The sequence below is a fragment of the Cebus imitator genome, unplaced genomic scaffold, assembly GCF_001604975.1.
Source record: "Cebus imitator isolate Cc_AM_T3 unplaced genomic scaffold, Cebus_imitator-1.0 Scaffold360, whole genome shotgun sequence".
Lineage (NCBI taxonomy): Eukaryota > Metazoa > Chordata > Mammalia > Primates > Cebidae > Cebus > Cebus imitator.
This window is the reverse complement of record NW_016107675.1, coordinates 1256218-1273125: the sequence shown is the minus strand read 5'-3', so window position 1 is coordinate 1273125 and position 16908 is coordinate 1256218. Positions and strand designations below refer to the sequence as shown.

At 35.4% G+C, this 16908-nt stretch overlaps 1 pseudogene; it reads left to right on the top strand.

Annotated features, from left to right (window-relative positions):
- The first annotated feature begins 7661 nt into the window (after positions 1-7661).
- On the top strand, positions 7662-13281 carry LOC108288032 (annotated as a pseudogene).
- Positions 13282-16908: the final 3627 nt, after the last annotated feature.

The following is a 16908-nucleotide window of genomic DNA, read 5'->3' as shown; positions in this document are numbered from 1 at the left end:
ATAAGTCAAAAATTATGCTAAGAATAGTTTTACAAGCACATAGATTTTACAGGCACACTAAAAGTATAGAGTTTAGGCTGATTGATAACAGTTATGACAATAAGAACATAACAGCAAGAAGAGACGTTTCAAGCTGTGACCTAGAAGGAGAACTGTCAAAAGTATCCTTTAATGTATCAGGTACTCTGCTGCAAGGGGCAGAATCTGTCAACAAGACCAAGTTAAAAATTTGGATTTGGCTATTAGAAATAACAGTGAAGCTTAATATTAGATAGTAGTTAGAATGTAATGATTCTGGCTTCCCCTAATAATTTATTAAACTCCTCCTTAATATTATCACAAAATAATGACTTGGAAAGATAAGGCAGAAATTAATGCAGAAATTTTCAGCTCATCAGTTATTAAAGACAAGAATTCTGGGCATAGGAAAAAGTCATAGGCTGGGAAGGTGTTCAGAGTCTAGAAACAGAAAAGGAAGGCATATTTTTCTTTGACTATTTCTCCCACTGTAACCCTGCAATTAGTCCACTTAATATTCCTAAAAATGCACATTTTCAGCAGTTCTAACAAAAGTGAATTTTTCAAAGCAGCATTCTATTGACACAGTTTTATTATCATTATATACAGGACTGTTTTAAATGCTAAGCCACAGAAAATTCAGCAGAATGCCATCACAAGTTTCAGAACAACACATTTAGACCAAAATCCTGATGTTTACAAATAGTGGAAAACAAAATTAATCTGCTGAAAAAAGTAAAAGCAATGTTAGGGATAGAGATTAATGCCTTACACAGGAAAGAAGAATGAAAATGACAGTAACTGAGGGCTTAAGACAGGCAAGGACCAACCAACCAAACAAGGAAAACCTGTGAGTAAAATGTGTACCCTTCAGTTTTAAGTTGTTGATTGTATTACAGCACACCCTCAATTCTGTTCGTCCAAAACTTCAACAAGAATTTTCTTGCATATGTAACAGCTTGTGGAGGAAAATAAAACAACAGAAAGACTGTCCAGTGTACAGTCAAGTAGCATAAAAAGATTCCAAATTTGTTGGAGCCAATCACATAGCAGAATTACACAGTAGAAAACATTGTAAGAAGTAACACAAGAGGGATGCAACTTTCCCGAGGATCATCCTAGGTGATTAAGTATTAGAGATATAACTATTATATTTGAACACTTAAGGGAGGCCAGCCAGGGTGGATCATATCTGTAATCCCAGCATTTTCGGAGGCCAGGGTGAGCGGACCACTTGAGGTCGAGTGTTAAAGACCAGCCTGGCCAACAGGGTAAAGCCCTGTCTCTACTAAAAATACAAAAGTTAGTCAAGTGTGGTGGCACACACCTGTAATCCCAGCTACATGAGAGGCTGAGGCAGAAGAAAACTTGAACTTGGGAGGCAGAGGTTTCAGTGATCCAAGATCGCACCACTGCACTCCAGCCTGGGCAATAGAGCAAGACTCCGTCCCAAAATAAGCAAACAAAAAACATTCAAAGAAATTACATCCCCAAAAGTGATTCCCTCCAGGCCAGGCCCCAAAATATTGGTTACATAAATGCACATGACTCAATAGCATATTTGCCTGCACATGTTACTAGAATGGCATGTTTGCCATGCTTATTGCCTTGATAAAGAGAACTTTAAACCAAGAGAATTTATTTGAGTTTAAATGCAAAGAGATTCTTAGAAGTGGCCTGAGAAAAAATGAACAATAAAGTGTTGGCTCTGTAGAACTGTGACTCATGGTGTGGGCTTCAGAGCAGCATCGCTGGCATCAAGTGAGAGTTAGTAGGAAATGTAGACTCTCTGGCTGTGACCCCAGATCACTGAGTCAGATTTTAAAATTCATTAACATACCCAGTGTATTTAAATGCACATTGAAGTTTCAAGAGTAACACTCATTGCTGTTGTCTGTGTAATAAACCACTCCAAAGTTTAATGGACACAAATAAAATTTGTTTTGTTTTTCTCATTCCTTATGATTTTGGGGGGATTGATAAGTCCTTAGTTGGGCTCACATTTATGCAGATGCAGTTAGATAGTGGCTTGTGCTGGAATTGCAAGATGACCTCACTCAGAAACCTGTATCTTAGCATGGCTGAAAGCCTAGGATATTTCTATCTCTATTTCTCTCTTTCTCTTTCTCTCTCTCTGTCTCATCACTCATCCCCCTTCTTTCTTTTTTTCTCTGTTTCTTTCTCTATTCCTCCCTGTGGTATCTTGACTTATTGGACTTCCTTTCAAAAGGCTTAAATGCAGTGTGGTGCAGTGGCTCATGCCTATAATCCCAGTGCTTTGGGAGGCCAAGGTGGGTGGGGCGCTTTATCCCAGACTTCCAGACCAGACTGAGCAATATGGTGAAACCCCATCTGTCTCTACAAAAAATACAAAAATTAGCCTAGCATGGTGGCATGTTCATGTAGTCCCACCTATGTGGCAGGCTGAGGTAGGAGGGTCACCTGAGCCTGGGAGGTTGAGGCTGCCATGATCATGCCACTGCACACACAGCCTGTATGACACAAAGATATTCTGTCTCAAAAAAGACAAAAAAGTTAAATCTCCTCAACATTAAAAAGAAGTTCCAATGTGTAAGTGGTGAAATGTATTTACCAAGCTTTTACTTATAACGTATTTGCTGTTTCATTAGCCAAGGCCAGTTACTAGTTCAAGGTCAGAATCCATGTGGGAGGCAGCAATTCATGAGTTTGAGTTCCAGCATCATAGTTCAGTAATGACCACTAAATTTATTGTCCAACCCTTGCTCTCAAGAATCTCAGTTTGAATAGTCCCCATGTCTGCCTATGATGCCATCCAAAGGAGCAATAACATAAGCCTATTATATACTTTCCCTGTAGTGAAGTTTGGACTGCCACATGAATGAAATGTCTATAATTACCTTGACATAAATGACCAGGTGGGACTTTGAGAGCTGATCCTCCCTTTACATGCTGCCTATAAAGTTATCTTTAAACTAAACAGAAAAGAAAAAAAAAAAGAAACCATGACATGGGGACAGTAAACATCTGGCTGTCACCACAGCATTCTAGCAGTGAATTGGCTTTATCAGCTTCACTCTGCTGATCATTGCTAGACTGTGGACAAACAGCCACCAATGTCTAGAAGAGGGTGCATAAAAGCCTTTATTTCTTCTGCTGAGAAAGCAACCTTCACTTAATAATATGGTATTCTAATAAAAATGGTGTTCATAGAACTAAAATGCACACATTTCAGTTCTGTAAATGGAAGATGGCTGGTCATTTACCAATTCCAACACAGTTTCATTCCTAGCCACCTCATGTAGATATTGTCAAGAGTAACTTATTGCATTTCTATGTGTCATTCTCCAAACATTACAATAATGTACATACTGTTTTATCAAATAGCTTTTAAAATCACTAATAAAGGAGAATAACCATGCAATAACACTGTCTCATAATTACACACAGGATTACACTTACTAGCACTCTTTCTGAAGTGCTAGGACTTCAACCTATAAATTTATGGGTGAAGGGAGTGGCATGGAATCCCATTCATAATACCCATATTAATCCAGAAACTCATAGAATGTAAGTCTCCTCTATGATCTGTACTGTTTTGCTCAATATTTCAGATGGCCAGATGAGTATAATTTCATTTTAAGACTGGCTTCCAAGGAGTTGACCCTTTGTTAGTCTAGCTTAATTTTCAGTATTTATCTCAAGGTTATCTTTTGTCCCTTGTGCTTCTGCTCTATATGAGTGTGTCTGTGCACATCTTGGAGATTGGTATCAGTTGTGCTCCTGCTGGGTTTCTGACTTTCATGGAGACTGTAGCCCCTTTCTTTGGACAAATTTCCCCCTTTCAGAATAGTACTATTTACCCAAACCTGTATTTCCATTGTATCTTGGAAGTAACTAACTTGTTTTTTTTATTTTACAGACTCAGAGTTGGGGGATACTTGTCTCAGATGGGACTTTGGACTGTGGACTTTTGAGTTCATGCTGGAATGAATTAAGACTTTAGACTTTGGGGGACTGTTGGGAAGATGTGATTATATTTTGCAATGGAAGAAGGACATGAGAGTTGGGAAGGGTTAGAATGAAATAATGTGATTTGTATCTATGTCCCTATTCAAATCTCATGTCTAATTGTAATTTTCAGTGTTGGAGCTGGGGCCTGGTGGAAAGTATTCTCATGATATTGAGTTCTCGCTATATGTGATTGATTAAAAGTGTGTAGCATCTCTCTCCTCTCTTCCTCCTGTTTCAGTCATGAAAAATATGCCTGCTTCTCGTTTGCCTTCCACTAGAATTGAAAGTTTCCTGAGGCTAACCCAGAGCTATCATGCTCTCTGTATGTCCTGTGGAACCATGATCCCATTAAATCTTTGTTCTTTATAAATTACCCAGTCCTAGGTATGTCTTTATAGCAGGGTGAGAAGAGAAAAATATACCTCACTTTTAATAATAGTTAGATGGAAAATCATTAACAAGAAAATAGACTTAAATAACACTAATAACCAGATAGATCTGATAGACATGCATAGAAAAATCACCTAACAGTAGCAGAATACTTCTTTTCTCAATCATAGGTGGAACATTCTCCAGGGTAAAATATAGGCTTGCCACAAAAGAAGTCTGTTCTTTGATCAAAGTCAAATTTAATTAGAAATTTAAATTAAGTTTTAAAATATTAACAGAAGAAAATTTGAGAATTCACAATTATGTGAGTGTAAACAACACATTTTTATTATTACTAGTTTTAAACTTCTATGTTACGTTCAGGTGTACATGTTCAGGCTTGTTAAATAGATAAATTACATGTCTCAGAGGCTTGGTTCACAGATTATTTTGTCACCCAGGTAATAGGTGTATTACCCAATAGATAGTTTTCCTATCCTCACCCTTCTTGCACCCTTCTCTGTCAAATACTCTTTGGTGACTGTTATTTCCTTTATTGTGTCCATACTGATATAGTTTGGCTCTGTGTCCCCACCCAAATATAACCTTGAATTGTATTCTCCATAATCCCGTGTGTCAAGGGTGGGACCAGGTGGAGGTAATTAAATTAATGGGTGTCATTTGTCCCATGCTGTTCTTGTGCTAATGACTGAGTCTCATAAGATCTGATGGTTTTATAAGTATCTGTCATTTTTCCTGTATGTGCCCATTCACTCTTCTGCCACTCTTTAAAGAGGTACTTTCTGCCATAATTGTAAGTTTCCTGAGGCCTCTCAAGCTATGCAAAACTATGAGTAAATTAAACCTCTTGTCTTTATAAATTACCCAGTCTCAGATATTTCTTCACAGCAGCATGAGAATGGCCTAATATACATATGTACTCAGTATTTAGCTTCCACTTATAAGTGAGAACATGTGGTATTTGGTTTTCTGTTCCCCTTTTATTCATGTAGAATAATGACCTCCAGCTCCTCCCATGTTGCTGTAAGGGAAATAATATCATTCTTTGTTATGACTGCATAGTATTCCATGATATAGATATGCTGCATTTTCTTTATCCAGTCTACCATTGATGAGCATTCAGGTTGATTCCATGCATTTGCTATTGGGAACAGTGCTGTAATAAACATATGCATGCATTTTTCTTTATGGTAGAATGATTTATGTTCCTTTGGGGAGATATCCAGTAGTGGAAATGCTGGGTCAAACGGTAATTCTCTTTTAAGTTCTTTGAGATATCATCAAACAATTTTCTGCAATGGCTAAACTAATTTACAGCCCTACCAGCAGTGTGTAAGTGTTCCCTCTTCGTTGAAACCTCACCAGCATGTTTTTGTGTTGTTGTTGTTTTTTTTACTTTTATATAATAGCCATTCTGACTGGTGTGACGTGGTATCTAACTGTATTTTTAATTTGCATTTCCTCTAATGATTAGTAATGTAAGCAACACGTTATTAAATACTATAGGGTCAAAGAGAAAATCAAAAGTGAAGCTAGAAAATACTTTCAGATGAATGAAGCCAATATTTTATCTACTCCAGTTTATGGCTTGTATCTAAAGCAATGCTTAGAGGGATATTTATTAATCAAATACCTGTGTTAAGAAAGAACAAAAATATAAAATCAATAGCCTAATTTTTGATCACAAAATACTAGGTAAAAAGAGTAAACAGAGCTTCAACTAAGCAAAACAAAGGGGTAATAAAGATTAGGGTAAAGTCATCCAAACTGAGGATAAGAAAAATTCAAAAATTAATGAAAACAAAATGTATATATAAAGCAAAAATACAAATGTTAAGTCCAACCTTATAAAAATTTCTAATGACAAATTTTGTCTAGTCTGACCCAGAAAAAGCCAGTAGATTTAATTTAGTAAAAGTAGAAGTGAAAAGACTAGACACAACTACCAATACTACAGAAAGAAAAAGTACTATCAAAGAATACTATGAACAGCTATGTATCAAGTTAGAATACTTAAAATGGCAAATTTTTAAGCATAAATTGGTAAAATTTATTGAAAAACTATAAAATCTAAATTGACACTTAACATGTAAAGATAAAAAATGATATTGTTAAAATCCAACAAATAATAGCCAAGGCTAGAAGTCTTCACTGATAAACTTTATCAAACTTTAAAGAATTAACATCGACCAACTAATTCAATAAGGCCTGTATTAATGGGATACACAAACCAGCAAACATGTTACAAGTAAAGAAAATCATAGACCAATACTTTTTATTAATGTATATACAAAAATCTTCTACAAAACCCTGGCAAGCCCAATATAGCCACAAATGAAAACAATTGTAAATACGACAATTCTACTAAAAGTGTTCTGCAGATTTAACAAAATCTTTATAAAAACATTCTCTTGGAATAAAGACAAGTGGACGAAAGCACATGAAAAGATGGCCAATATCATGAATCACTAGGGAAACACAAGTTAAAATCACAGTGCTATACCACTTCACACCTACACAAATAGCTAAATTTCAGAAAAAGGCAGACATTGATTTTGTTTCCTAAAGTTTTACTGAATTTATTTACCAAATCTAAGAGTTTTTTGGATGAGTCTTTAGGGTTTTCTAGGTATGAGATTATTTCATAAATAAATAAATTGTTCTACCAAAGAGACATGTACTCATGTTAATCACAGCACTATTCATAGTAGCAAGGACATAAAATCAACCAGGTGCCCATCAATGGTAGACTAGATAAAGAAAGTGTGGTACATAAGCACCATGTAATAAGAGTTGGCCTTAAAAAAAAATAAAGTCATTTATTTGGCAGCAACATAGATGAAAATGAAACCCATTATCTTAAGTGAAACAACTTAGAAAAAGAAAGTCAAATATCCCATGTTCTCACTTGTAAGTGGGAATTGAACAATAGGTCCACATGAACACAGAGTGTAGGATGACAGATATTGGAGACTCAGAAGAGTGGTAGAGTAGGGGAATGTCAAATAGAAAGAAAAATTCTGACTGTCCAATCTAAATATGTAATTAAGCTTACCAGGTAATTGATTTAATTATTTTGTTTAGAGTGAATTTTCTTTTTCTTTCAGAGTTGAATTACACTTAAACTCACAATTCACAATAATATCTTTTATAATAATTTAAATTATATGTATTGCTCCATAATAATGTAAACCGGGGTTATGCTACTCAAATTAGCATTGTAGTATTTTAGAGAATTAACTGGTGCTTCACCAAGGAAAATGTCTCATCCTTTTAAAACTAGTTTATCAGCAAGTAAGAAACTAATTTTATATTTCTTAATATATAATTGATCTTTACACAGTCAGCTTCCCTGCTTTGAACAAAAGATACAGTTTTTCAATGAAATTACTCTCATACATTAAGAGCAGAACAGCTGTGCATAATTAATTTTGTTATATTAAATACTATAAGATTTTATAACCAATTGTCAAACACCATTATCTGCTAACAAAATAATTTATCACTCTTTAATTTCTTAATTCATAATGAATAAATACCAACCTAATTAATCTCTCTTAAGATTACTAAATTCATTAGACAATTTGAGTTGATTCATTGACCAGACCCCAATATTTATGTAAAAGCTGTATTTTAAGTCTTTAAATCACCTGCTTTCCTTTGGAGCAAAGGGCTTAGATACAGAATTTAGTATGTTATTCATGTGAATATTTTGCATATTTTCTTTTGAACTTGAATTAACCTTGTTGAATTTTAGGAATAATAATTATTAATATATATATATCCTAATAGTAAATGTACAATTCAAAATTTTTTTGGTCCATACTACCAAAGGCTGTGGATGGATTGTTCATAATCTTATTTGTTTTCTGTCAATAATTCACTAAAACTACAGTTTTCCGCCTTATGTGAAAGTTGGCAGTTGAAAGGTAGCTACCTGTGCTGTTACCTACCACTCAGGTATTGTATTGTTACTTGACTGTAAGCTCATTGATAAAATGTAATGTCTACAATATGTTTTAGGGTAAAACTATTTTAAATGTGTAAGACTTCATTGACTTTTTAGTGACAAAAATTAAAGCATTTTTCTACAGTTGCTGTCTTCCCACCTCATTAATAATATACTGGATGGGGTCGATCATACATTTCTTTTTCTTATGCATTCCACGAAGACTTATCTACCTGTCAGAACAACTTGGGAGGTTTTTATTAAAAATGGAGACACGTGGTAATTAGTAAAGTTTTTACAAAATTGAACTAATTTGTACATTAAATACTTGAAGAATTTTTGATGCAAGGTTGGCAAAATTGCAGCAAGGTATGAGGAAATTGTACAAGAGAAGTAAAGTATGTTAAATAGTTTTCTGCCTCTATCCACACAACAATGGCATTATAGTATAAATTTCCTAAGATCTAAAACTGGTATTTTTGCTGATTGACCCTAAATATCTGACAAAAACTAATTTGTAGTTGAATAATGTTTTACTGCCTTGAGAGGTCACATTTTGAGGACCTTCCAACTGATACATGGGTTTAACTATGGCAGGTAGTTGTACCACATATAAACATGTTACTCTAGATGAGGAGTCAGCAAGCAGTTGGACACTCCACAGTTCACTAAAACCATGCCTTTATACTTTTTGTTGTTAACTGGCAATAAATTTTATCAACTATTTTTAATTTTAACCACTTAGTGTGAAGACATTATTATGCAATTAAATATTCTAAATTTTTTAACTTAATTTTTGTGAGTACATAGTAGGTTCATAAATTTATACAGTACATAAAATATTTTGATGCAGGCATGCAATGCCAATAATTGCATCAAAGTAACTTAAGTATCTGTCACCTCAAGCATTATACTTTCTTTGTGTTATGAACAATTTAATTACTCTGTTTTAGTTATTTAAAATCTGTATGACAAATTATTGTTTGCTGTAGTCATCCTGTTGCTTTATCAATGATAGATCTTATTCATTCTATCTAACTATACTTTTGTACCTATTAACCATCTCCACTTCTCCACCTCTACTACCCTTCCCAGTCTCAGGTAACCATCATTCTACTCTTTATCTCCATGAATTCAATTGTATTAATTTTTAGCTCCCACAAATAAGAAAGAGCATATAATGTTCGTCATTCTGTGTCTGGTTAATTTTAACTTAACATAATGAGCTCCATTTCCATTTATGTTGTTGATGACATGATCTAATTCTTATGGTTGAATAATCATAAGTAAGAATTAGATCATGGCATTTTCTAATTCTTGAAAATGGCACATATGTGGTACATATGTACCATTGTGCATATGTACCACATTTTCTTTATCAATTCATCTATTGATGGACACTTAGGTTGCTTCCAAATCTTGGCTATTGTGGATAGTACTGCAATAAATATAGGAGTGCAGATATCTCTTTGATATACGAATTCCCTTTCTTTTGGGTATACACCTAGCAGTGGGGTGGTTGATGGATAATATTGTAGTTCTATTTTTAATTTTTTGAGGAACCTTCAAGCTGTTCTCCAAGTGGCTGTAGTAACTTACACTGCCACCAACAGTGTACAAGGCTTCTGTTTTCTCCACAGAAGAGAAATATCTTGATGTTAGTCATTCAAGTAGAGAAATATCTTGATGTTAGTGATAGAGGAGTTCATTGCCTGCAGTAAAAGAGAGCTTCTCATAGTAAACAAAGATCAAGCATAGAAACATTTGTGTCAGCCACAGTCAGCTTTTATCCATTAGTGCCACCTACTGGCATGGAGGATGAAGTGCACAATTCAATAGAAAATCTACTGACAAAACTACCCAGAACAGGGGAACAAGGTAAGCTTCCTGAGACCTCTGCTGTCTCAGTACCACAGGAGTCAGTGAGCCTGCAAACATACTCAGTAGATAGCACTTATGACCAACATTTAAGAGCCACCACGAAAAGAGTATCTATAACCAAGAAACATACAGTGTTTGCCACAGAAAGCACCCAGAACCAAAGCTTAAGGATACTACATAACATATATTATAGTAACATTCTCAAGGTAAGGGTAATCTCATCCAAATAAAAGTAAATTTAGAATACCAACAAGATAGCTAATCTAGATGAGAAGACACCAGACAAACAATTCTGGAAGCATAAGCTAACATATTTTTGCAATATCCCCAAAGGTATACTAGCCATCTACAATGTATCCTAACTAGCTCTCTATGATGTATCCTAACTGAAAGGAAAGTTCTGAAATGGCAGGAAACAATTCAAAATATGGATTGTAAGGCAACACAGTGAGATCCAAAATAAAGTGGAAAAGCAACACAAAAAATGGGAAAAATTAAAACCAATTCAGAATATAAAAGAAGAGAAAGATATTTAAAAAGAAAGGAAGAAAGAAAGAAAAAGAAAGAAAAGAAAGAAAGAAAGAGAAAGAAAGAAAGAAAGAAAGAAAGAGAGAACTTCAGGAAGTGAAAAAATTTACTGAAGAAATGTCAAAATATAGTTGAAACCTTTAACAAAAAATAGACTAATCAGAGAAAATAATTTAAGAGTGTGAAAACTGATCATTTTAATTAACCTAGTCATACAAAACTTAAAAATAAATTAAAATATAAACAAAGCTATTAGAAATATGAGATTATGTAAAGTGACAAAAACTATCAATAATAGGCATTCCTGATGGAGAAGAACAAAAAGTAAAATGTTTAGAAACGCATTTGTGGAAATTTTTCAGAACTTTCCTGTTCTTGCCTGATTTGTGGGCATCCAAATACGAGAAGCTTGGAGATTACCTGAAGGGTTCTTTAGAATATGAACATCACCTAAACACATAGTCATCATACTGTCCAAGCAAATGTAAAGGAAAAAATCTTAAGAGCAGTTAGAGAAATGTCAAATTACCTCTGAAGCAAATCCAATCAGACTAACAAAGGAAAACTCAGTAGAAACTGTACAAGCCCGAAGACATTGAGGTAATATTTCCAGTCTTCTTAAAGAAAAATAACATTTCTGTGAAAAATTTTTGCTAAACTAAGCTTCATAAATGAAAGGGATATAAAGTCTTTCCCAGACAAGCAAACACTGATAGAATTTGTCAACACTAGGCAGGTCCAAAAAGAAACGCTCAAAGAATTTCTAAACATGGAAATAAAAGATGATACTCATCATCATAAAAACATATGAATGTGTAAAACTTGCAGGTCTTAAAGGAAGCAATTTCACAATTTATATTGTAAAGCAACTTGATAATACTTAACATTGTAACAAAAACAAAACCTCACAAATCAATACTAACCTTGAACACAAATGCACTAAATGCTTCACTTTAAAGATAGAGGCTGCATAATGGATAAAAGAAGAAATTCCCACTATATAATGCATAGAAGAAACGTACCTAACTGGTACAGACATTTACAGACTCAAAATTAAAGGGCTGAAAAATATATTCTATACAAATTGAAACATAATATGAGCAGGAATAGCTATACTTATACCAGATAATACTGAGTTAAGACAACAACAGTTTAAAAAATGACAAAGGGAATAATTATATAATGATAAAGGGATCATCTCAACAAGAAAATACAACAATTCTCAATATGTATGCATTCAATACAGGAGCACCCAGATTCATAAAACAAATACTACTTGACCTAACAAAAGAGATAGGCAGGCCCATGGATGCTGCTGAAGAAGCATCATTAAAGTCTCTTTTCTCCTTGCTATCACGTCTAATTCAGAGTCTCCTAAAGAGCTGGAACAGCTCAGGAAGCTCTTCATTGGAAGGTTGAGCTTTGAAACAACTAACGAGAGCCTGAGGAGCCATTTTGAGCAATGGGGAATGCTCACAGACTGTGTGGTAACGAGAGATCCAAACACTAAGCACTCCAGGGGCTTTGGGTTAGTCACTTATAAAACTGTGAAGGAGGTGGATGCAGCCATGAATGCAAGGCCACACAAAGTGGATGGAAGAGTTGTGGAACCAAAGAGAGCTGTCTCAAGAGAAGATTCTCAAAGAGCAGGTGTCCACTTAACTGTGAAAAAAAAATTGTTGGTGGCATTAAAGAAGACACTGAAGAACATCACCTAAGAGATTATTTTGAACACTATGGAAAAATAGAAGTGATTGAAATGACTGACAGAGGCAGCAGCAAGAAAAGGGGCTTTGCCTTTGTAACCTTTGACAACCATGACCCCGTGGATAAGATTGTCATTCAGAAATACCACACTGTGAATAGCCACAACTAGGAAAGCCCTGTCAAAGTGAGAGATGGCTAGTGCTTCATCCAGCCAAAGAGGTCAAAGTGGTTTTGGAAACTTTGGTGGTGGTAGTGGAGGTGGTTTTGGTGGGAATAACAACTTTGGTCATGGGGGAAACTTCAGGGGTCATGGTGGCTTTGGTGGCAACTGTGGTGGTGGTGGATATGGTGGCATTGGGGATGGCTATAATGGATTTAGTAATGATGGTGCGTGGTTATGGAGGAGGCAGCCCTAGTTATTTTGGAGGAAGCAGAGGCTATGGAAGTGGTGGACAGGGTTATGGAAACCAGGGCAGTTGCTATGGCGGGAGTGGCAGCCGTGACAGCTATGACAACAGAGGCAGAGGCAGCTTTGGCAGTGGTAGTGGAAACAATATCAGAGGTGGTGGAAGCTACAATGATTTTGGCAATTACAACAATCAGCCTTCAAATTTGTGACCAATGAAGGGAGGAAACTTTGGAGGCAGAAGCTGTGACCCCTATGGTGGCGGCGACCAATACTTTGCCAAACCACAAAACCAAAGTGGATATGGCAGTTCCAGTAGCAGCAGTAGCTATGGCAGTGGCAGAAGATTTTGATTAGGAAACAAAGCTTAGCAGAAAAGGAGGGCCAGAGAAGGAACAGGGAAGCTACAGGTTACAACAGATTTGTGCTATTTGCAGATGACATGATTGTATATTTAGAAGACACCATCATCTCAGCCCAAAATCTCCTTAAACTGATAAGCAGCTTCAGCAAAGTCTTAGGATACAAAATCAGTGTGCAAAAATCACAAGCATTCCTATACACCAATAACAGACTTAAAGAGAGCCAAATCAAGAACGAACTGCCATTCACAATTGCTACAAAGAGAATAAAATACCTAGGAATACAACTAACAAAGGATGTAAAGGACCTCTTTAAGAAGAACTACAAACCACTGCTCAAGGAAATAAGGGAGGACACAAACAGATGGAGAAACATTTCATGCTCATGGTTAGGAAGAATCAATATTGTGAAAATGGCCATACTGCCCAAAGTAATAGATTCAATGCTATCCCCATCAAGCTACCAATGACTTTCTTCGCAGAACTGGAAAAAAACACTTTAAACTTCATGTGGAACCAAAAGAGAGCCCGCATAGCCAAGTCAATTCTAAGCAAAAAGAACAAAGCTGGAGGCATCACGCTACCTGACTTCAAACTATACTGCAAGGCTACAGTAATCAAAACAGCATGGTACTGGTACCAAAACAGCGATGTAGACCAATGGAACAGAACAGAGACCTAGGAGGTAATGCCACCCACCTACAGCCATCTGATCTTTGACAAACTTGACAAAAACAAGCAATGGGGAAAGGATTCCCTATTTAATAAATGGTGTTGGGAAAACTGGCTAGCCACGTGCAGAAAGCAGAAACTGGACCCCTTCCTGACACCTTACACTAAAATTAACTCCAGATGGATTAAGGACTTAAACCTAAGACCTAACATCATAAAAACCCTAGAAGAAAACCTAGGCAAAACCATTCAGGACATAGGCATAGGCAAGGACTTCATGACTAAAACACCAGAAGTGTTGGCAACAAAAGCTAAAATAGACAAATGGGACCTAATTAAACTCCAGAGTTTCTGCACAGCAAAAGAAACAATCATTACAGTGAACTGGCAACCAACAGAATGGGAAATAATTTTTGCAATCTACCCATCTGACAAAGGACTTATATCCAAAATCTACAAAGAACTAAAACAGGTTACAAGAAAAAAATACAAGCAAGCTCATTCAAAACTGGGTAAAGGATATGAACAGACACTTTACAAAAGAAGACATATATGAGTCCAACAACATATTAAAAAAATGCTCATCATCACTTGTCATTAGAGAAATGCAAATCAAAACTACATTGAGATACCATCTCACGCCAGTTAGAATGGCGATCATTAAAAAGTCTGGAGACAACAGATGCTGGAGAGGATGTGGAGAATTAGGAACACTTTTACACTGTTGGTGGGAGTGCAAATTACTTCAACCATTGTGGAAGACAGTGTGGCGATTCCTCAAGGACCTAGAAATAGAAATCCTATTTGATCCAGCAATCCCATTACTGGGTATATATCCAAAGGATTATAAATTGTTCTACTATAAGGACACATGCATATGAATGTTCATTGCAGGACTGTTTACAATAGCAAAGACTTGGAACCAACCCAAATGCCCATTTATGATAGACTGGACAGGGAAAATGTGGCACATATACACCATGGAATACTATGCAGTCATAAAAAACTATGAGTTCATGTCCTTTATAGGGACATGGATGAACCTGGAAACCCTCATTCTCAGAAAACTGACACAAGAACAGAAAATCAAACACCGCATGTTCTTACTCATAGGTGGGAGTTGAACAATGAGAACACATGGACACGGGGAGAGGAGCATCACACACTGGGGTCTGTTGGGTGGGGGGACTAGGGGTGGGACAGAGGGGGGTGAGGAGTTGGGGAGGGATAACATGGGGAGAAATGCCAGATATAGGTGATGGGGAGAAAGGCAGCAAACTACATTGCAATGTTTGTACTTATGCAACAATCTTTCATGTTCTTCACATGTATCCCAAATCCTAAAATGCAATAAAATATATATTTTAAAAAACACAAAGAAGGGTAGGTAGTAATACAATAATAGTGGGAAACTTAAACACCCTTCTGATAGTACAAGACAGATCATGGAGTTTAAGAATCAATGTAGAAACTTGTAGTTAAATTGAACCCTAGAAAAAATAAAACTAACAGTAATTTATAGAGCATTCTACTCTATAATCACAGACTATACATTTTTCTCCTCTGTGCATTGAAGATTTTCAATAATTGACCATACAGTAAGCCAGAAAGCAAGTTTCAATAAATTTTAAATAATGAAATCATATCAAATATTTTCTCAGGCCACAGCAGAATAAACTATAAATCAATACCAATAGGAAGCCAAAAAAACTACATAAATACATTTAAAGTAAATAATCTGCTCCTGAATGATTGTTGGGGTAATGATTAAATTAAGGCAAAAATTTTTTGAATTTTGAAACCATGGGTACAGGTTCTACTTGAATCCATGGGAAACAGCAAATGCAGTGCTAAGGGGGAAGTTTATAGTATTAAATACCTACATCAAAAAGAAAAAATCTCAAATGACCCTAATGTTGCATCTCAAGGAACTGAAGAAACAAGAACAAAAAACACCGAAAACTAGCAAAAGAAAAGAAATAACAAAAATCCGAGCAAAAGCAAATGAGATTGAGACCAGAAAAACAATACAAAAAAATAATTTAAAAATTTACATTTTTGGAAAAATAAAATTGATAGACCAGTAGCTAGTTAACTAAGAAAACAAGGGAAATGATTCAAATACATACAACCAGAAATGAAAAGGTGTGGCACAACTGATATAGTTTAATACAAAAGATCATCAGAGACTATGAGCATCTTCACACAGAAGGACTAGAAACCTAGAGGAAATGGATGCATTCCTGGAAATATACAATCTCCCAAGTTTGAAACAGGAAAAAATAGAAAAATCCCATAGCCCAATAATGAGTTAGTGAAACAGAATCAGTAAGAAAATACACTTCCACCAAAAAAATATAGAGAGATTCACAGACAAATTTTATGAGATATACAAGGATACCAATTCTACTAAAACTCTTCCAAAAAATCCAAGAGGAGGAAGTCCTTTCTAACTCATAAAGAAGCCAGCATCACCCTGATACCAAAGCCAGGCAAAGACATAACAACAAAACAAAATTACAGACCAATGCCTCTGATAAATACAGATGCAAAACTCTTCAACAAAATACTAGCAAGCTGAATCCAACATCCTATCAAGAAAGATAATACATGATTATCATGTGAAATGTATTCCAGTTATGTAAGGATGGTTCACCATATGCAAATCAATAAATATGATTCAATACCTAAATAGAATGAAAATAAAAAATCATATTAATAGATGTAGAAAAAGCATTAGATAAAATTCAGTATCTCTTTATAATAATAAAAAAAAAAAACCCTAAACTAGGCATAGAAGAAACAAACTTCAAAGTATTCATCTTGACTTAATTTTTGTATAAGGTGAGAGATAGGAGTCCAGGTTTAGTCTTCTGCATATGGTTCTGCAATTTTCTCAAACTGATAAAATTCAGTATCTCTTCATAATTTAAAAAAAAAAACATTTTAAACTAGGCATAGGAGAAACAAACTTCACAGTGTTCATCTTGACTTAATCAATT